Source organism: Lepidochelys kempii, chromosome 2 (assembly GCF_965140285.1).
Source record: "Lepidochelys kempii isolate rLepKem1 chromosome 2, rLepKem1.hap1, whole genome shotgun sequence".
Taxonomy (NCBI): domain Eukaryota; kingdom Metazoa; phylum Chordata; order Testudines; family Cheloniidae; genus Lepidochelys; species Lepidochelys kempii.
The window spans coordinates 53,852,988-53,867,689 of record NC_136381.1 but is presented as its reverse complement, the minus strand read 5'-3'; the positions used below and the strand labels follow the sequence as shown (position 1 = coordinate 53,867,689).

Below are 14,702 nucleotides of genomic sequence, written 5' to 3'. Positions count from 1 at the left end.
TAAATTGGTTAGCCTCTAAGGTGCTACTAGTACTCCTCTTCTTTTTATTCACATGGTTTATTAAATGCTTGGGCATCCTTTTGGATGAATAGTGTTGCACAAGAAGCAACACAGGTGATGTTCCTTCAACATAAAATTCCCTTCCTGGGAGACAGGTGGGGGCTTTCCATGGGGCTGGAGGCACAAACCATGTGAAACAGTGGCACACAAAGCAATGCTGTGCCCCACTCCCAGTTCTTGCCTAGTAGTGAAAGCTTGCAGCTGGACAGCAGACCACAAGGACTTCTCCAGTATAGGGGAGAAGAGCGCTGTTTAGCAGGAGGGCAGGTGCGGCTCCCCCTGCATCCGCACTATTGAAACCAGCTGGCAGGAACCTCCCCCGGCAATCCCCAGCTCCACGGCCGCTCCAGGGCCAGGCGAGGGGAATTCAGGAGGGGAGCGTTCTCGCTGCACGGGACAGCCCATCCAGCAGCACAAGCCGGGGTGGGGGCTCGCAACGGCTAGGCACAGGCGCCAGCCCCACCGAGCCTGCACCCCCACCGCCGGCTCCCGGGGCGTTCGCGGCGCGCGCGCGCGGCACCGCAGCCCCCCAGGTAGGGGGAGGAGCGAGCCCCAGACCCTTTTTGTGGCGGCAGAGCCAGCCCCTCGCCCCTCCCCGCGGCTGGCTGCGGAGTGCAGCGATCCGGGGGAGGAGGATGACTTCACGCCGCCGGAGCGCGCTGTGAATTTGGGAGCTTCAGCTGGTGCTGGGATGCGGGGAGCGGAGTGACAGCGTGAGGCGCGGACACAGACCCCTCACTCCCGCACTGAGCTGCGGCCGCCGGGGGCCAGGCCGGAGGGTCCCCAACGCAGCAGCAGGGCGCGGCGGAGGACGATGCGCTGAGTCGGTCGCTGGGCAGGTGGGTCGCGTAGCTCGTGTCCGCCGCGGCGGAGCGTCAAGCCGCCGGGAGCGGGGGGGGACGGGGGGACGGAGCCTTTCCGAAAGCAGCGAGCGCGCAAGCCGGGGGGGGGGAGCCCGCGGCGTGGGCTTGTGGCTCGCCGGGAGAGTCTCCAGCCGCATGGCCCGGCCGGGGAGGGGGGCTCATCTCAGATCAGCAGCGGTCCAAGCCCGGGCTCCGTCTTCCTGGGTGCGTGACCCGGAGCGCGGGCGGTGCCTCCGGAGGCTGCCGCCCTGAGGCTCTCTCATGCGCGCGGAGGGGCGGCCCCCGGCCGAACGCTCGGAGCCGCTGCGAGGTGCCGAGCCTGGGGGCTTCCCTGGGAGGCGGCCGCAGAAGCCTCCTCGCCGCCCCAGAGACGCTGCCAGGCGTCAGCCCCCGGATTCCCTGCAGTGCCGCCAACGCTGGGCGGGTTTGGCTGGAGAGACGCAGGCTGGCAAGTGTCTGGAGCTGTGTTTGGTTAATTTGTCACTTCCCTCCAGCGAGAGAGAATCCCTCCAACTGAAACATGGATTCTTTTGCGCCAGAATGTGGGATGTTTGATGCCAATTCTCTGCTTCACAGCAGGGCTGCTTCCCTTCAGCTTGTCACAAGCCAAAGGCTCTTGAGTAAACAATGGGAATTTTATTTACCGTTTATCGAACAAAGAAACTAAAAGTGGAAAGACCTATTGGATCATCTAGTCTAAGGCTGCCACAGGTGCAGGATTGTTCCCTTTAGCTGTTTTATTTTCTACTGCTTTCTCCAGGCTGCTTTTAAAATTTCCCCAGTGATAGGAAACAACATCTTAAGGTAGAAGGGTTTGACTGAAAAGGAACCATATTAGATAGAAGTTTATCTCTTGGTTTGAATCCCTAATTTTGGAAAGCACCCATAACCAAAAGCCAATGTAGTAGATGTTACAGGAGTAGAAGTAGTGCCTAAAATGGATTCTGCTGCTCCTTCCTGTTCTTTTATCTTATGTTTTGATCCAGAGCATCAAGGTAAAATGTTGGATACCACTAACAGTTCCTAGGTTCAGTAGAACAGAAGGCTTGGTGAATCGCTAGTTGATCATATATCTTTTGGAAGAGTGAGAGGAGACAGTCCTGTTACCATTAGGTTTCAGAGTAACAGCCCTGTTAGTCTGTATTCGCAAAAAGAAAAGGAGGACTTGTGGCACCTTAGAGACTAACCAATTTATTAGAGCATAAGCTTTCGTGAGCTACAGCTCACTTCCTCACCTTTACCATTTACCTTTACCACTTCCTTTACCATTAGTTCAGCCATATTACAGCTTGGCTATTGACGCTGTATCTTGCTTATGGAATACGCCGAGGAGTTCATGTATCATTGATGAGAGAGATTTTTAAGAGTTGAGCCAAGGGCGGAAATCCACCTGGCATGTATGTATATATATAATTTGTTCTGTTCTAATACCTCAAACAGGCTTCGCTGTACAAGAAAGAGACTAAGACTGGCATGCAGAGACAGATCATTAAACCGGTAACTGGCTATAGGAGCTACTGATTAGCAACTCTACATGGGTTGAAAGAGAAAATAAAAGATACTTGTGGGAAGACAAGGGGGGGGGGCGTGAGTTTATATTGAAGGAAAGAGGCACTACTGAGAAGAGGATAGTAGAAGTTTAAAACAGCTGTTTTATTTATATTTTCAAGTGAAAGGGCTCTGAGTTGGCCTGTCTCCTTTTATGTGTTGGTCAAATGATTGGCATGACTGAGGCCTCTAGGAGCTATTGTAATTAGATGAAATGCAGATAAGAAATGTAGGAAGTAACTTGGGTTGTTTCTGCTCTTTCTGGGAAGATGTGGCTTAGCACTGTTGTGGAGATTAGAGCAGAAAGCAGAGGAGATGATGTCAGTAGAAGCAGGAGGGAGTTATAGGACACCCTAGTATGTTCACTGGTTTGGAAAAATACTAACAAAGAATGATTGGTTAATGACCGTATTAAAAATGAATTCAACTGACATAAGTATTGGCTCTGAAGAACCTCCATTAAACGTGACCCATTCGTTTTAGTTTCTAAAGTATCCCTTTTGGAACTCTCATAATAGTAGAGCACTGGTCTATGTCTCTATTTCAAGCCAATGAAGTTGTATTATTTTTTCAGTCAAACTTTGGCTTTTAAAAATGCATTAAAAGTCTTGGAAGTCTATTATGACCTTTTTACGTGGTATTCTGGTTAACAAAGATCATTCTTGATCTTTGCTAATTCCAGAGGCGCACCTGCTGGGGTCATATGTGCTGGTTTCTTCCACAGCTGTCCCTAAGTGGCAAAGGGAAGTATAAAGAGAACGAGGAGTACTTGTGGCACCTTAGAGACTAACAGATTTATTTATTTATCTCTGAGGTGCCACAAGTACTCCTCGTTCTTTTTGCTGATACAGACTAACACGGCTACCACTCCGAAAAGGGAAGTGTGTAGCTAAGCTCACACTCTTGTTGTGTCAGGCCGTGTAGTCTATATTCTAGAGTTCATCTGTCGAAGAGAACACGTGATATTTTTCCATTTTATGTTAAATTATATATGGTGTCAAATGGCATAAGTAGTCCCTTACGTTGCCACAGCATTAGTGCAGTAAATGGAGCTATTTCTGTTTTCTAGGAAAAAAAAGTAATGCTTCTAACCAGTGTTTTAACTAACAGCTAATAAAGCAGGGGTGGTGGAGGTGGGGAGCTAGTGAGACTCTAGCATTATTGTATTACAGACCTAATAAGTACATTCATATCCTTGAGGATGTTGATATTATTAGTTTAGTTTAAAAGTGAAAACTTCATTTGCTTTTATTTGGGTCCTTGGTGCACCTTGCAGATACATGCACAGTGTAATTAAATAAAGTGCACAGAGAGGTAATATTTGAATATTAAAAAGAACTCTAATGCACTTGAAACTGCAGAGATCCAATTTCATTTGTGTTAGTGCCCTACGGTTGAATTTAAGCAACCTCAGTCAGTCTATTCCATTATCTTAGATTTAAAGAGATTGCAGTGAATATTGTTTCATGTTTCCAAATGTTGGCTTGAACTGACAGAAGTGCCACATTCAGAGTAAGCACATAATCTTTCAATTATGCTTTTATTTATGCTTTTGAATCTGCTCATTTTCCTAAATTAGAAAATTGCAGTCTTCCAATCCTCATGTCCTATCATATCAAAGAAAGACCTGAGCTAGGTATAAATCAGCATTTCTCAAATGTGGCCACCAAGGGCTTTTCTTGCGGCCACAGCCTCCTGGGCTGTAATAGGTTGGGGGGGGGGGGCAAAATAGTGGCCCCTCCCGGTTGCTCCTGGATGCACCACCTTAGTGTTGGCTGCTGGGACTGCCAGCAGGGGTTGGGCTCTGCCCCCCCGTTGGAGACATCAGGGGCACAATGCGGGAGGAGCAGGCAGCCAGTTAATTCTTCACCTTCCCGGGGCAGTGGGGCTCAGGCTTTGAGGTGGTGGGGTGGCAAATTCTGGCCGAGGGGCTTCGGGCTCCAATCCAGGCTCTGGCTGTGCGGTGGCAGGCTTCAGGCTCTGGCCGTGGGGGCTTCAGGCTCCAGGACTCTGCTGCCTCCCCCAGCCCCCACCCACCAACCCCCATTGCCCTGGCCCCTGCTGCCTCCCCCCGACTCCTCATCCAGGGCTTAATTTGTCCCCATGCTTGGCAGGGCTGAGTAAGGCTGCTGTGAAAAGTGATACTTGTGTGTTAATATCACTTTTCACAACAGGCTTACTAGCTAAGAATAAATAAATTGCAGTGATTTGCTGTGTATATGTGCATATTTATTTGTTTTTCCTAAAGCTAATTAAGTATTTTAGGGGAAAGTGTGAGAGCAGCCACCAGCAAGAGTTGGTAGCCTCACTCCAAAGCCACCTAAAAATTTGTCCTGAGAACAACTGGTATAAATGGAGGAGAAGAAAGAGCTAGTGCTTTTTAAGATCTCTACAAATAGCTGCTTCAGCACCTGTAAAAATGTTTTTCAATGATATTAAAATATTTACAGTTCACTTAAAAGCATTACTTCAGAATGATGCTAACCTTGATTAGTTACATACTCTAAAGATTGCATTATTGTACTTTCTACACCAAAAAAAGTTAGCATAACATTTCTCAGACACCTAATTTTATAAGAAATACTTGGTATTTGCAAACATAAGGGGAAAATTTCCTTCTGCAATTCACATGGCACCTATCAACTTTAATATCTCCCTCTTTCTGTGTAAGTAGATCTCTTATTAAACTCTGTTTTTAGTAATTATTGTCCATGGAAGAGCTGTGTGTGCACAGATAGCAGAGTATCAAAGTTGATTACTGCAGTACATTTCATACCCACAGCCAATTAAGTATGTCAATACGTTTTGCACTTCAAAAATTGGGTGCTCAGACCCTGAAACTAACACATAATTAGGCCTGGCAGAATACATATTTTTGTAATTTGATAAATAATATAAATTAAAAAAATGCTTAAAATAAATATTGATATATTTTTAAAATTTTATGGTTGCAGGAAATTATGGGGGAAGTAAGCAATGGGGGATCGAACAATAATTATTAAATGATGGTAGAAGTTGAGATTTTCCTTACCTGCTTATTTGAAGCTCCAATAAAGGATATACGTTTTAAACAGAATGACAAATTCATCTTTTTTTTACTGTTAGCAGCATGATTTTGTATTGCACTTTAGTGGGAGAAATGTGACTTCTCCTATGGAACTATGGTATAGTAAAATATGGACTGTCCTTGTAATGGAAAAACTTTCACATCAAGTACATACACAGCAGAAATGACAAAAAGAGGATAGGTATTTAGAAATGTGGTCACCCGATTTAGTATACTTAGAGCAGAAGCGTTCCTCAACCAGCAAGCCAGAATCTTTAGCCAGACTCTTTGAATATTAACCTGATCCTTAGTAAGTAACGTATGATGTAGTATGTTAATGTTTTATTGTAACTTCATAAAAAAGTTTTTTAAAAATGTAAATATCTTTAAATCACACTCTGATAGGTTCTGAAGCAGCAGTTTTCTTACTTTGCTTATCTGTAAATGTAGATGATTATCCTTTGTGTTTGTGCAGTGAAATTGACGTTTACTGATTATGCATAGGCTTGGAAGGATTAGATTTTTAATGTGCAGAGAAATGGACAAACAAGGCTAGATCCATAAAAGAAATTTAGGCTTAGTATTGCAGTGTCTAGGGGCTGGTCTACACTACAAAATCAAGTCAGCTTAAGTACGTCGCTTAGGGTTGTGAAAAATTTGAGGCACTGTGCAGTGTAATTAAGCTGACCGAAACCCTACATGTAAACACTGCTAGGTCGACAGAAGAATGCTTCTGTCAACCTAGCTACTGCCTCTCAGAGAGGTGGATTTACTACAGTGACTGAAGAATCCCTTCCGTTGCTGTAGTAAGTGTCTACACTTCAGCAGCACCCTGCAGCATTTCTAGTGTAGACATACCCCAAATTTAGGCATTCTGCCATCTAGTGGAATTTACAGTCCTGAGTTAGGCACTCAGGCGCACTATACAAAGTATGGGAAGAGTTAGGCACCTAAGAATGGGATCCACAAAAGCCAGCACGTTGAATGGGGGGAGGTGCCCAATAGGAAATGCCTAGGAAAGGGTTAGATTCTAAGCCCTGCCCCTCAAAGGGACTTAGGCACCTAAGTTTGGGACAGAGTGAGGTGCCTCCCTCTGCTTGGGATTCACAGATGTGAACCTTCAAGTTAAGTGCCTAAGCCCTTTCTTTCAAAAATTGGTGGTGGTGCTACCCCCCTTATTCTTCAGCCCAGAGGTTAGAGCACTCACCCAGGATGAGGGAGACTTGGGTTTCAAATCCTCAATCTACCTGGTATGGAGCAGGATTTGAAGGCAAGTCTTCCATCTCCCAGGTAAGTGCCCTAACCACTAGGCTATGGGGCATGCTGGAGTAGGTCTCTCTCAGTCTCTCCTGTTGAAGTTATTCCACTCCGTATAAAATACTTAAGTCACTGAGCGAGAAGAAGAATGGGATTGACTCCACAGCCCCGTGGTTAGTAGAGTCACCTGTGAGGGGGGAGATCCACATTCAAAACCCTGTTCCAGTGACTATTTATACACAGTGGAACAGCTTCAAGAGGAGACATTAAGACATACCACACAGATTAGTGATTAGAGCACTCACCAACACTGGGAGACCTGGGTTGCTCCACATTGGGCAGAGGGGCTGACTTTGTACCTGAAGCTCCCACATGCTGAGTGGATGTTCTAAGAAATATAAGAGGTGTGGCAGAATTCCTCCTCCAGCTATGGTTTCCGTGTGGCCCAATCCAGTAGTCATGCTCTGAGTAGACCTATAGGATCAGGACCTGCAGGTAAGACAGGCAGGGCAATGCCTAGTTTGAGGGTCCCTCTGAGGCTAAGGCTTGAGCTAGGCAGAATTTAGGCAGCTGTGCGCATGCCTGCTGGTAGATTTGCAGATTTTAGGTGCTACGGAACTTTATCAGCAGAAATATAGGCACTTGTGGGTTTAGGCAGCAACTGAGTAGGGGTTTTGAAGATCTAAATTTTAGATTTAGGTGCCTAAAGTCACAATTAGGCCCCTAAATCCTCTTGTGGATCTAACCCAGTGTCACATACATTTCTCCCAAGTGCAAAATCAATTTTTTGCTTGTTTTGCTGCTGCCACATCTGCTGTGTTTCAGTGCAGGAGCATGTGCAAGATCAGCTCAGTCCTCTTTATTTGTCATGTCAGAGCGTGATTAGAGGAAAGACCGGTTCTGGCAAATTATCATTTTCATGTCCTCTCTATGAAACAACCCAACTAAGGTAACACAACATAAAAAAGAAAACCTGTATATACAGGAACTTCCTTTGTTAAAAAACAAAACCAAAAAGCTTACAAAACTGTTTCTATAAAGATAGCAGGAACAATAGAGCAATAATTAAACTAATAAATATCTCAGTTAGGGGTGTTTAATCCTAGTGTCTTGGCCTCCAGTAATTGCGTTCTGCATCCTTAAATTCTTCTTGTGGTTTCAATAAGATACAGTATTCTTCACATTATCCCTTAGATTAATGTAGTTGCTGCATTATGCTACATTTCTGAGGAGGCTAAAATGGTTCCCACATGTCCCTAATATACTTCCTGGGTTAAACTGAGTTTTCTAAAACTGTTCTCCACAAACTCTCGAATAATTGCAGATGAGAAATAAAGTCCCACCCCACTTTCTGTATGTATTTCAGTGTGTCACAGGTACTCTGGTCCTTCCCGTTGTTCCTTTCCTTTCAAATCTTCCCTAAAAGAAATCTTCAGAGATGTTGCCTCTATGATGCTGGCAGACCAGGTGCCTCGCTGAATACTTACAAATGCATTTTGAAATTATTAATATGAGAAATCACTGAACACCAATTTATCCAAAAGTTTCTTTATTAAATCCAAAGGCCAAGTGGTACTTTATGCAGTTGCTCTAAACATGCCTAAAAAGCCTAAATAATAAGCAATTTACTACATCCAAACAGTAACAAAATATTTATAAGCATTTGATCAATATACTTACAAACGGGCTAAATCCAGGGGTGCTTAGACTCGTATTGGTCAGCTCCAATGATGAACCCTTGAACCCTTTAATACCCTTTAACAAACATATGTCACGGCCAGTTACTGACTTCAGCTAAAAACCTACTTGGAGACAGTTCACCCTTATTTCCAGTCTTAATCCAGATAAGATTTATAATCTCCTTTCCTCCCCTCCTTCTTGCTGCCCAATAGTTTCCCCATTGCACCTGGGTTCACGCAGGCTTTCACACTGGTGTGTGGAGGTTGGGGAACGGCCGTGTTGGCTTGTTTTAAAACAGATTCTGTTGGATTTAAAACCATCTGCAGTCACCCCTGTCTGTCAGAGGCCTTCTTTTTAGAAACTTCCCCTTATCTCATTATTTATTCTTTGAACCTCTCTACTTCATTCCTTTTGGCCTTATAACTCATTATTTCCAAGGCCCTCCTTCTACTTGCTATTCAGGGCCTTTCTTTACAACGCATATATCTATTTCCTTAACCAAACTTAAGCTAACTGTAATTCTTGAATTTTATACTTATCCTACAGCTGGAAACCAGTCTTGCTCAACTATGTGTTAGCATTATCAAAATAGATATTAGATGTTAAGTTGATAAAATTGTGTTAAGTGTTTAGACTTTATAGAATGCTTGTAGGATGCTGCGTGTATTGATCTCTCTTGCCATCTCTATCGCCTGTGGTGTACTGAGTGTTTGCATTGTAAACCTCGGTGGTTGTGTAATTCCCCAAACAGGAAAAGAATCATTAATTAAGGGAAAGGGCTTGTTCTACATGGAAGGTAAATAAGGTATTGCATAGCATCAAAGCAGAGAGGCCCTGTTGATAAATGCCTAATTCCCTTCAGGAAGAAGAGATCTATGCATGAATTAATTCCATCAGTTTGGACTCTGGAGTGGAGGGGATAAAAATCCCTGAAAAGTCTCTCTAATGCTGTTTGGACTTCGAGGGGCAAAAATTCCTAAACATAAGCAAAGAGATCCCCATGCTGCTTGGCATGGGTTAGCCCTGAAAGACATTTTGAACTGACAGTTTTCTACAACCCTATCACCTTTTAGAATACAGACAGAAACTCATTTGCGTATATATGTTTGTCTGTTTTAACTTGTACATAATTATAATTTCTTTTTCCTAGTTAATAAACGTTTAGTTAGTTTATTACAGGAGTGGCTACAAGCATTATCTTTTGTGCGAGATCTAAGGTGCAAATTGACCTGGGATAAGTGTCTGGTCTCTTGGGACTGGGAGCAACCTGAATATTTTGTCATCTTTGGTGTAAGTGACCATTTATTACTAAGTCCAGCTTGCTTGGGTGGCAAGATAGCTGGAGTCAGTGATTAATTTGTGCCAGAGCTTGCCAGGACTGAGCCCTGGCACCTCTAGTGTTGATAGCCCTGCCACCTCTGGGCTTGCTGCATCAGTTATGAATATAAAAAAACATTGCTTGCAGCCTGGCACCTCTTTTATTACAGATTAAGCACTAACTGAAGTGAGTAAGGTGACTGTCTGTGACTCCATGGTAAGACTGTCAGAGTGCTCCAGGATTTCCCCAACCCAGTAACGAATGTGAAATCTAATTATAGAACATACCTCCAGTTTGGGGTGTCTGCCTTGCTTTTCGACCGTCTGCCCAGAGGTTGGCATACACAGTTATGAACCACTCCAGACATTGACAGCATCTCTGGTTTTGCAGGGTTATAGGCTGATAAATCTTCACTATTTCTGTGGAGTGCTTTAAACTAAGTAGCAGGTTCTAAACAAAACTATGGGAGGTGAGATGCAATTGCATCTCAAGCTGTAAGCAAGCATGCCCTCTTCTAGCAGTGTTCTCTCTTTGGCTGTCTTAATCTTGATGGCTCTTTCCTGTTGGCTCTTGTTCTAAAGCCTATTCCAAAAGATTCCTGACTGCATCTGTCTAAGTTACCATGGCAACCCCTAGATATCCTGTAGAAGAATGTCTCAAAGCTACAGTTACTTACATGGTTATACATACTCTTTTTTTTAATTTTATATTTATTTTAAACAGGTGCTTATCTATTTAGTATACCCCTACAGGAATCACCTTAGGGTGAGCACATAACCATTGGGAAAAGAGCTCACCACATGCTGTTTTAAAATCACACACATGCTTGTTAACTTTCCTCCCCCACATTCCTCCTTCCTTCTTCTTTGATTCTCTTTATAGCACTTGTTAAACCTCATTTGAACTATTATGTATCATATTAGTCAGAGCTTCCAAGAGAAGATGGATGCAGCAGAGGTAAAGCCTTAAGTACAGTCCAGGTTCAAGAATTCCATTTACCTGTTGGTCATTTGGAAGAAACTTCTTAGGCAAACCTTGGCTTTTCTAGGCCCTGATCCTGCAATGAGTTCCACATGGCGATTGAAGCCAGTGGAGCTCCATGTGGCTGTAAAGAGATCTGTCTATCTGAGTTCACTGCAAAATCAGGGCCATATTGTTTTATTTCTTAAAAAAAATTATGATGCAGCATGGCTGACAGTGGAAGAATGCCACGAACACAAAGCAGTAAAGTTGATTCTGTGCTTTCAAAAAGTTGCATCTTGCAAATGTATGAAAGCACCAAATATGACCATATATGGACTGGGAGACCAACAGGAAAGTTCTGTCTTAAATCTTTTCATAGTTTTATATCTCTTCAGATGTAATACAATTAGTGGATGATGGCATTCTTACCGAGCTCTTAGTGTTTGTGGGCTGAAATGTGGTGAGAGGAAATACAAAATGGAGCAAGACTGGTTAATTCATAGATTTCAAGGCCAAAACAGAAGATCACCTCTGTGATCATCTAGTCTGACCTCCTGTCTAACCCAGACCATAGAACTATTTACGAAGTAATTATTAGCACATACACGTATCTTTTAGAAAAACATCCAATCTTGATTTAAAAATTTCTGGTGATGGAGAATCCACCACAACCCTTGTTAATTTGTTCCGTAATTAATTAAATAACTGTTTAAAATGTACACCTTATTTCCGGTCTGAATTTGTCTAGCTTCAGCATCCAGCCATTGGATCATATTACACCTTTCTCTGCTAGACTGAAGAACCCATTATCAAATATTTGTTTCCCCATGTACGTATTTATAGACTGTAACCAACTCGCCCCTTATCCTTCTCTTTGTTATGCTACATAAACTGAGCTCCTTGAGTCTATTGCTCAATGTGAGAAATGGAGCATGTGAAAATTTCTGACTTTTAAGGGGCTGACTTAGTGTGTAACACTAAAAAGAAAGCATCACGTCTAAATATAGAATACTGAATTTTAAGTAACCTTTATTTGTGAAGCTTTGTGGAGCCAAAGTCTGACATGAGATGTGTATGGATAATTTGTGATCTGAGGAGGCGGCCTGGCTTGAGAAATAGGCATGATTTCTGTAAAAATAGAGATGGCATGCATTGGAAGCATAAGGGCACCACAGTACATCACCTAGGTAGGTTAATTGTATACAGTAACACAGTAGTGTCCAAACTTTTCCTGTTGCACCCCCCACCCTTACCAGTAATGGAATCTGTCTGCTCCACCCCTCATTACTGCACAGTTGGCTCAGCAGAGGATTGTGGGATGGGGGTGGAGCTGCAGCTAGGGCCGGAGCTAGGCGCTCGCTCCTCACCCCCTGTGGGAGTTGGCCCTGCCATGCCCCCCCCCGAACATTCCTCCGTGCCCCCCTGCTGTAATATATCAATCACTTTATATAATAAGTGTGGTGTAGGTTAAGAATTAAACTACTAAAAACAAAACCTCAAACCCCAAGCAAAGGGTTTTTTTGTTTTTGTTTTTTAACCTCAAATCGGAAGAAGTTCCAGAGACTTGATGAAGCCCATTGGAGACTGCGATTTTATATGCAAGGTGCTCTGATGCTGTGGTGTTGGGGAGCAGTATAACAACATCAGATAAAAGAGATAAGAGCCACAGGATGCTGGTGTTATCTAAGAGTAAATGGTGATGTGTGTAAGAAATATGAAACTTCCTAGCACACAGATCTCATGGCTGTACTAAGTGTGGTGGTACCAGAGCATGCTCCGAGGCAATGCCGTGGTTCAGCTGTCATGGTGAAACACAGTAAGGCAAAAACCAATAACTGGAGACTAGGATATGCAGATCCTCCATCAGAAATGCTGCACGCCCTGTCATCTCCACATCAAGCCACTATATATGCATGAGAAATATGAATGCCCAGAGTACTGCCACGTTTACTTGATAGATATGTAGCAGCAAACTGGAACCCAGATATTATTATGTAAATGGGAACATACATGTGACACCTGCCACACTGCTACAGACACTTTGGCAGCCTTTGCGTACTAACAGACTAGTAGGGTTTATACAGATGACTCTCCACACATCATAAGCCTCCAGTATTGGGAATCTGATTACATGGGTACAGGATATGAGAATGGGGATTAATGGAGATGTTATACACCGTGTCATGCACTAACTGCATTTCAGTTGTACTCTGTATGTGTGTTTGTTTATGTAATTACTGTAAAGACTGCAGATCAAGAACACACATTTCTGTTAGCTTCCAGTTTACAATTTGGGGAATTTAATATTTATATAACACGTTTCATCTTGGAGGATCTGAAAACAATTTCCAGCACTTTGTTTAATGCACAGCATTTTTCATATCTGTGTTGAAAGGTGTCATGTAAATATATTCTCACAGTTGTACAATTAGTAGCACTGTCCTTTGATCTGTAGCCCGAATCTCAAGTGGAAGATATGGGTTTCTAAATATGCTACAGAACATTGACCCACGCTATTCAGAAAAGTCTCTCATCCATGACTGCCGTGCCTCATAAAGGCTATGCTTTAAGGCCATTAATTTATTGTAGAATGCAGCTGTCTGCCTCTGATGCTAGATTCCAATGGGGAGCATGCTATATGTGTGCCCTTCCTGACTACTAGTTCATTTCCAGATTGTCTGAAGTGTTAGCTCTAAATGGATCCCTCTCTGCCTACTTTAGAGGCTGGCTCATTCCTTTTGTGATTGCTCAGCCAAGATGCTTGAGATAATGGTACCAGGTTTAACAAGAGATGCAGCTGATAGCAGGTTGTTCTCATTTGCTTTAGAATTTATTTCCCCGGTGCTCACTTGGTCTGCCAGAGCCTGACTTTGATGATCCTGCTGAAAGATCCTTTTATTTTCCCAGGCTTTTCTGGAGGGAGGTATTAAGCAGGGATCTCACGTGGGTAGCCAGGAGAGTCTTTTGTTGGCAATAAACCATTTTATAAATCAGGTTCTTTTAAATTAGTGTCTCAAAATTGTATACATTTGCTTACGGGGAATTGATTAGCGTACTTGAAACAAATCTAAAATAAATGTCTGGTAATTTATGGAAGAAACTTAAACTCAGCATCGAAGCTGCTTAAGTGTACTATAACTGAATCACAGAAGATGCGGATACCCCTAAATGAAAAGGAAGGCATGAATAAAACCATTCCTGGCAAGACTTTATTCAAGTCAGAGGTGACATTCAAATAGTTCAAAGTAAACCAACAGAAAAGGACATTGACTATGGATGCTCAAATGCAAGATGGAAATTAGGAAGGCTAAGTGGGAATTGGAATAGTAAACTACTGAAAACATAAAATGAGAGGGCTTTAATGTCAGTAGGAACACATAAAATTGCAAGAGTTGGTAATGCTGGATGAAACCCACTTCCACATCCATCAGGCACCACAGGCTAGAGGCACTCAAGCACCAAGGTAGGCACTGATGCAAACAGAAACACTGCAGAAGTGCAGAGGCACCCAAGGGAAAAGCCTTAAAAATTTAACAACATATGAGAGGCAGAGTAATACCAGGGGAAAAAAGGGCACCTGACAAGGTACAGTTGGGATCCAATGGAGAGCTGGAGTAATGGCCCACAAAGTGCAGTCTCCTGCAGAGCTCTTTTGTTGACTGGAATCAAAAAGCAACTGACATGTACAGGGCAGCATTTTTACTTTGCAGGGATGGTGCATGGCAATCAGTAGATTTACATCCTACCTTTCTACCACTGTCCTGAAGGGTCCAAACTAACCAAATCTCCCAAAATAAAAAAAATAAACCACCCTTAAGAGCTCACACTAAGAAGCTAAGACTCAGGAATGAGAATCCTATTTATTAGAAAATAAAGGTTCTCCGGGCCACATTATGCCCTAAATGACATCTGCAGTATTGCCACCCCCCAAGCATTCAAAAGTCAGGATCGCTCAAAAAGAAAAAAT

General features: G+C 43.3%; 1 protein-coding gene across 1 annotated transcript in view; it reads left to right on the top strand.

Annotated features, from left to right (window-relative positions):
• Positions 1–448: 448 nt before the first annotated feature.
• The window catches only part of PKIA (cAMP-dependent protein kinase inhibitor alpha), a 68,535-nt gene continuing 54,281 nt past the window's right edge, over positions 449–14,702 (top strand). The window contains exon 1 of the mRNA XM_073329380.2: positions 449–899. The gene's annotated coding sequence lies outside the window, so the exon portion shown is untranslated. The remainder of the gene's footprint in view (positions 900–14,702) is intronic.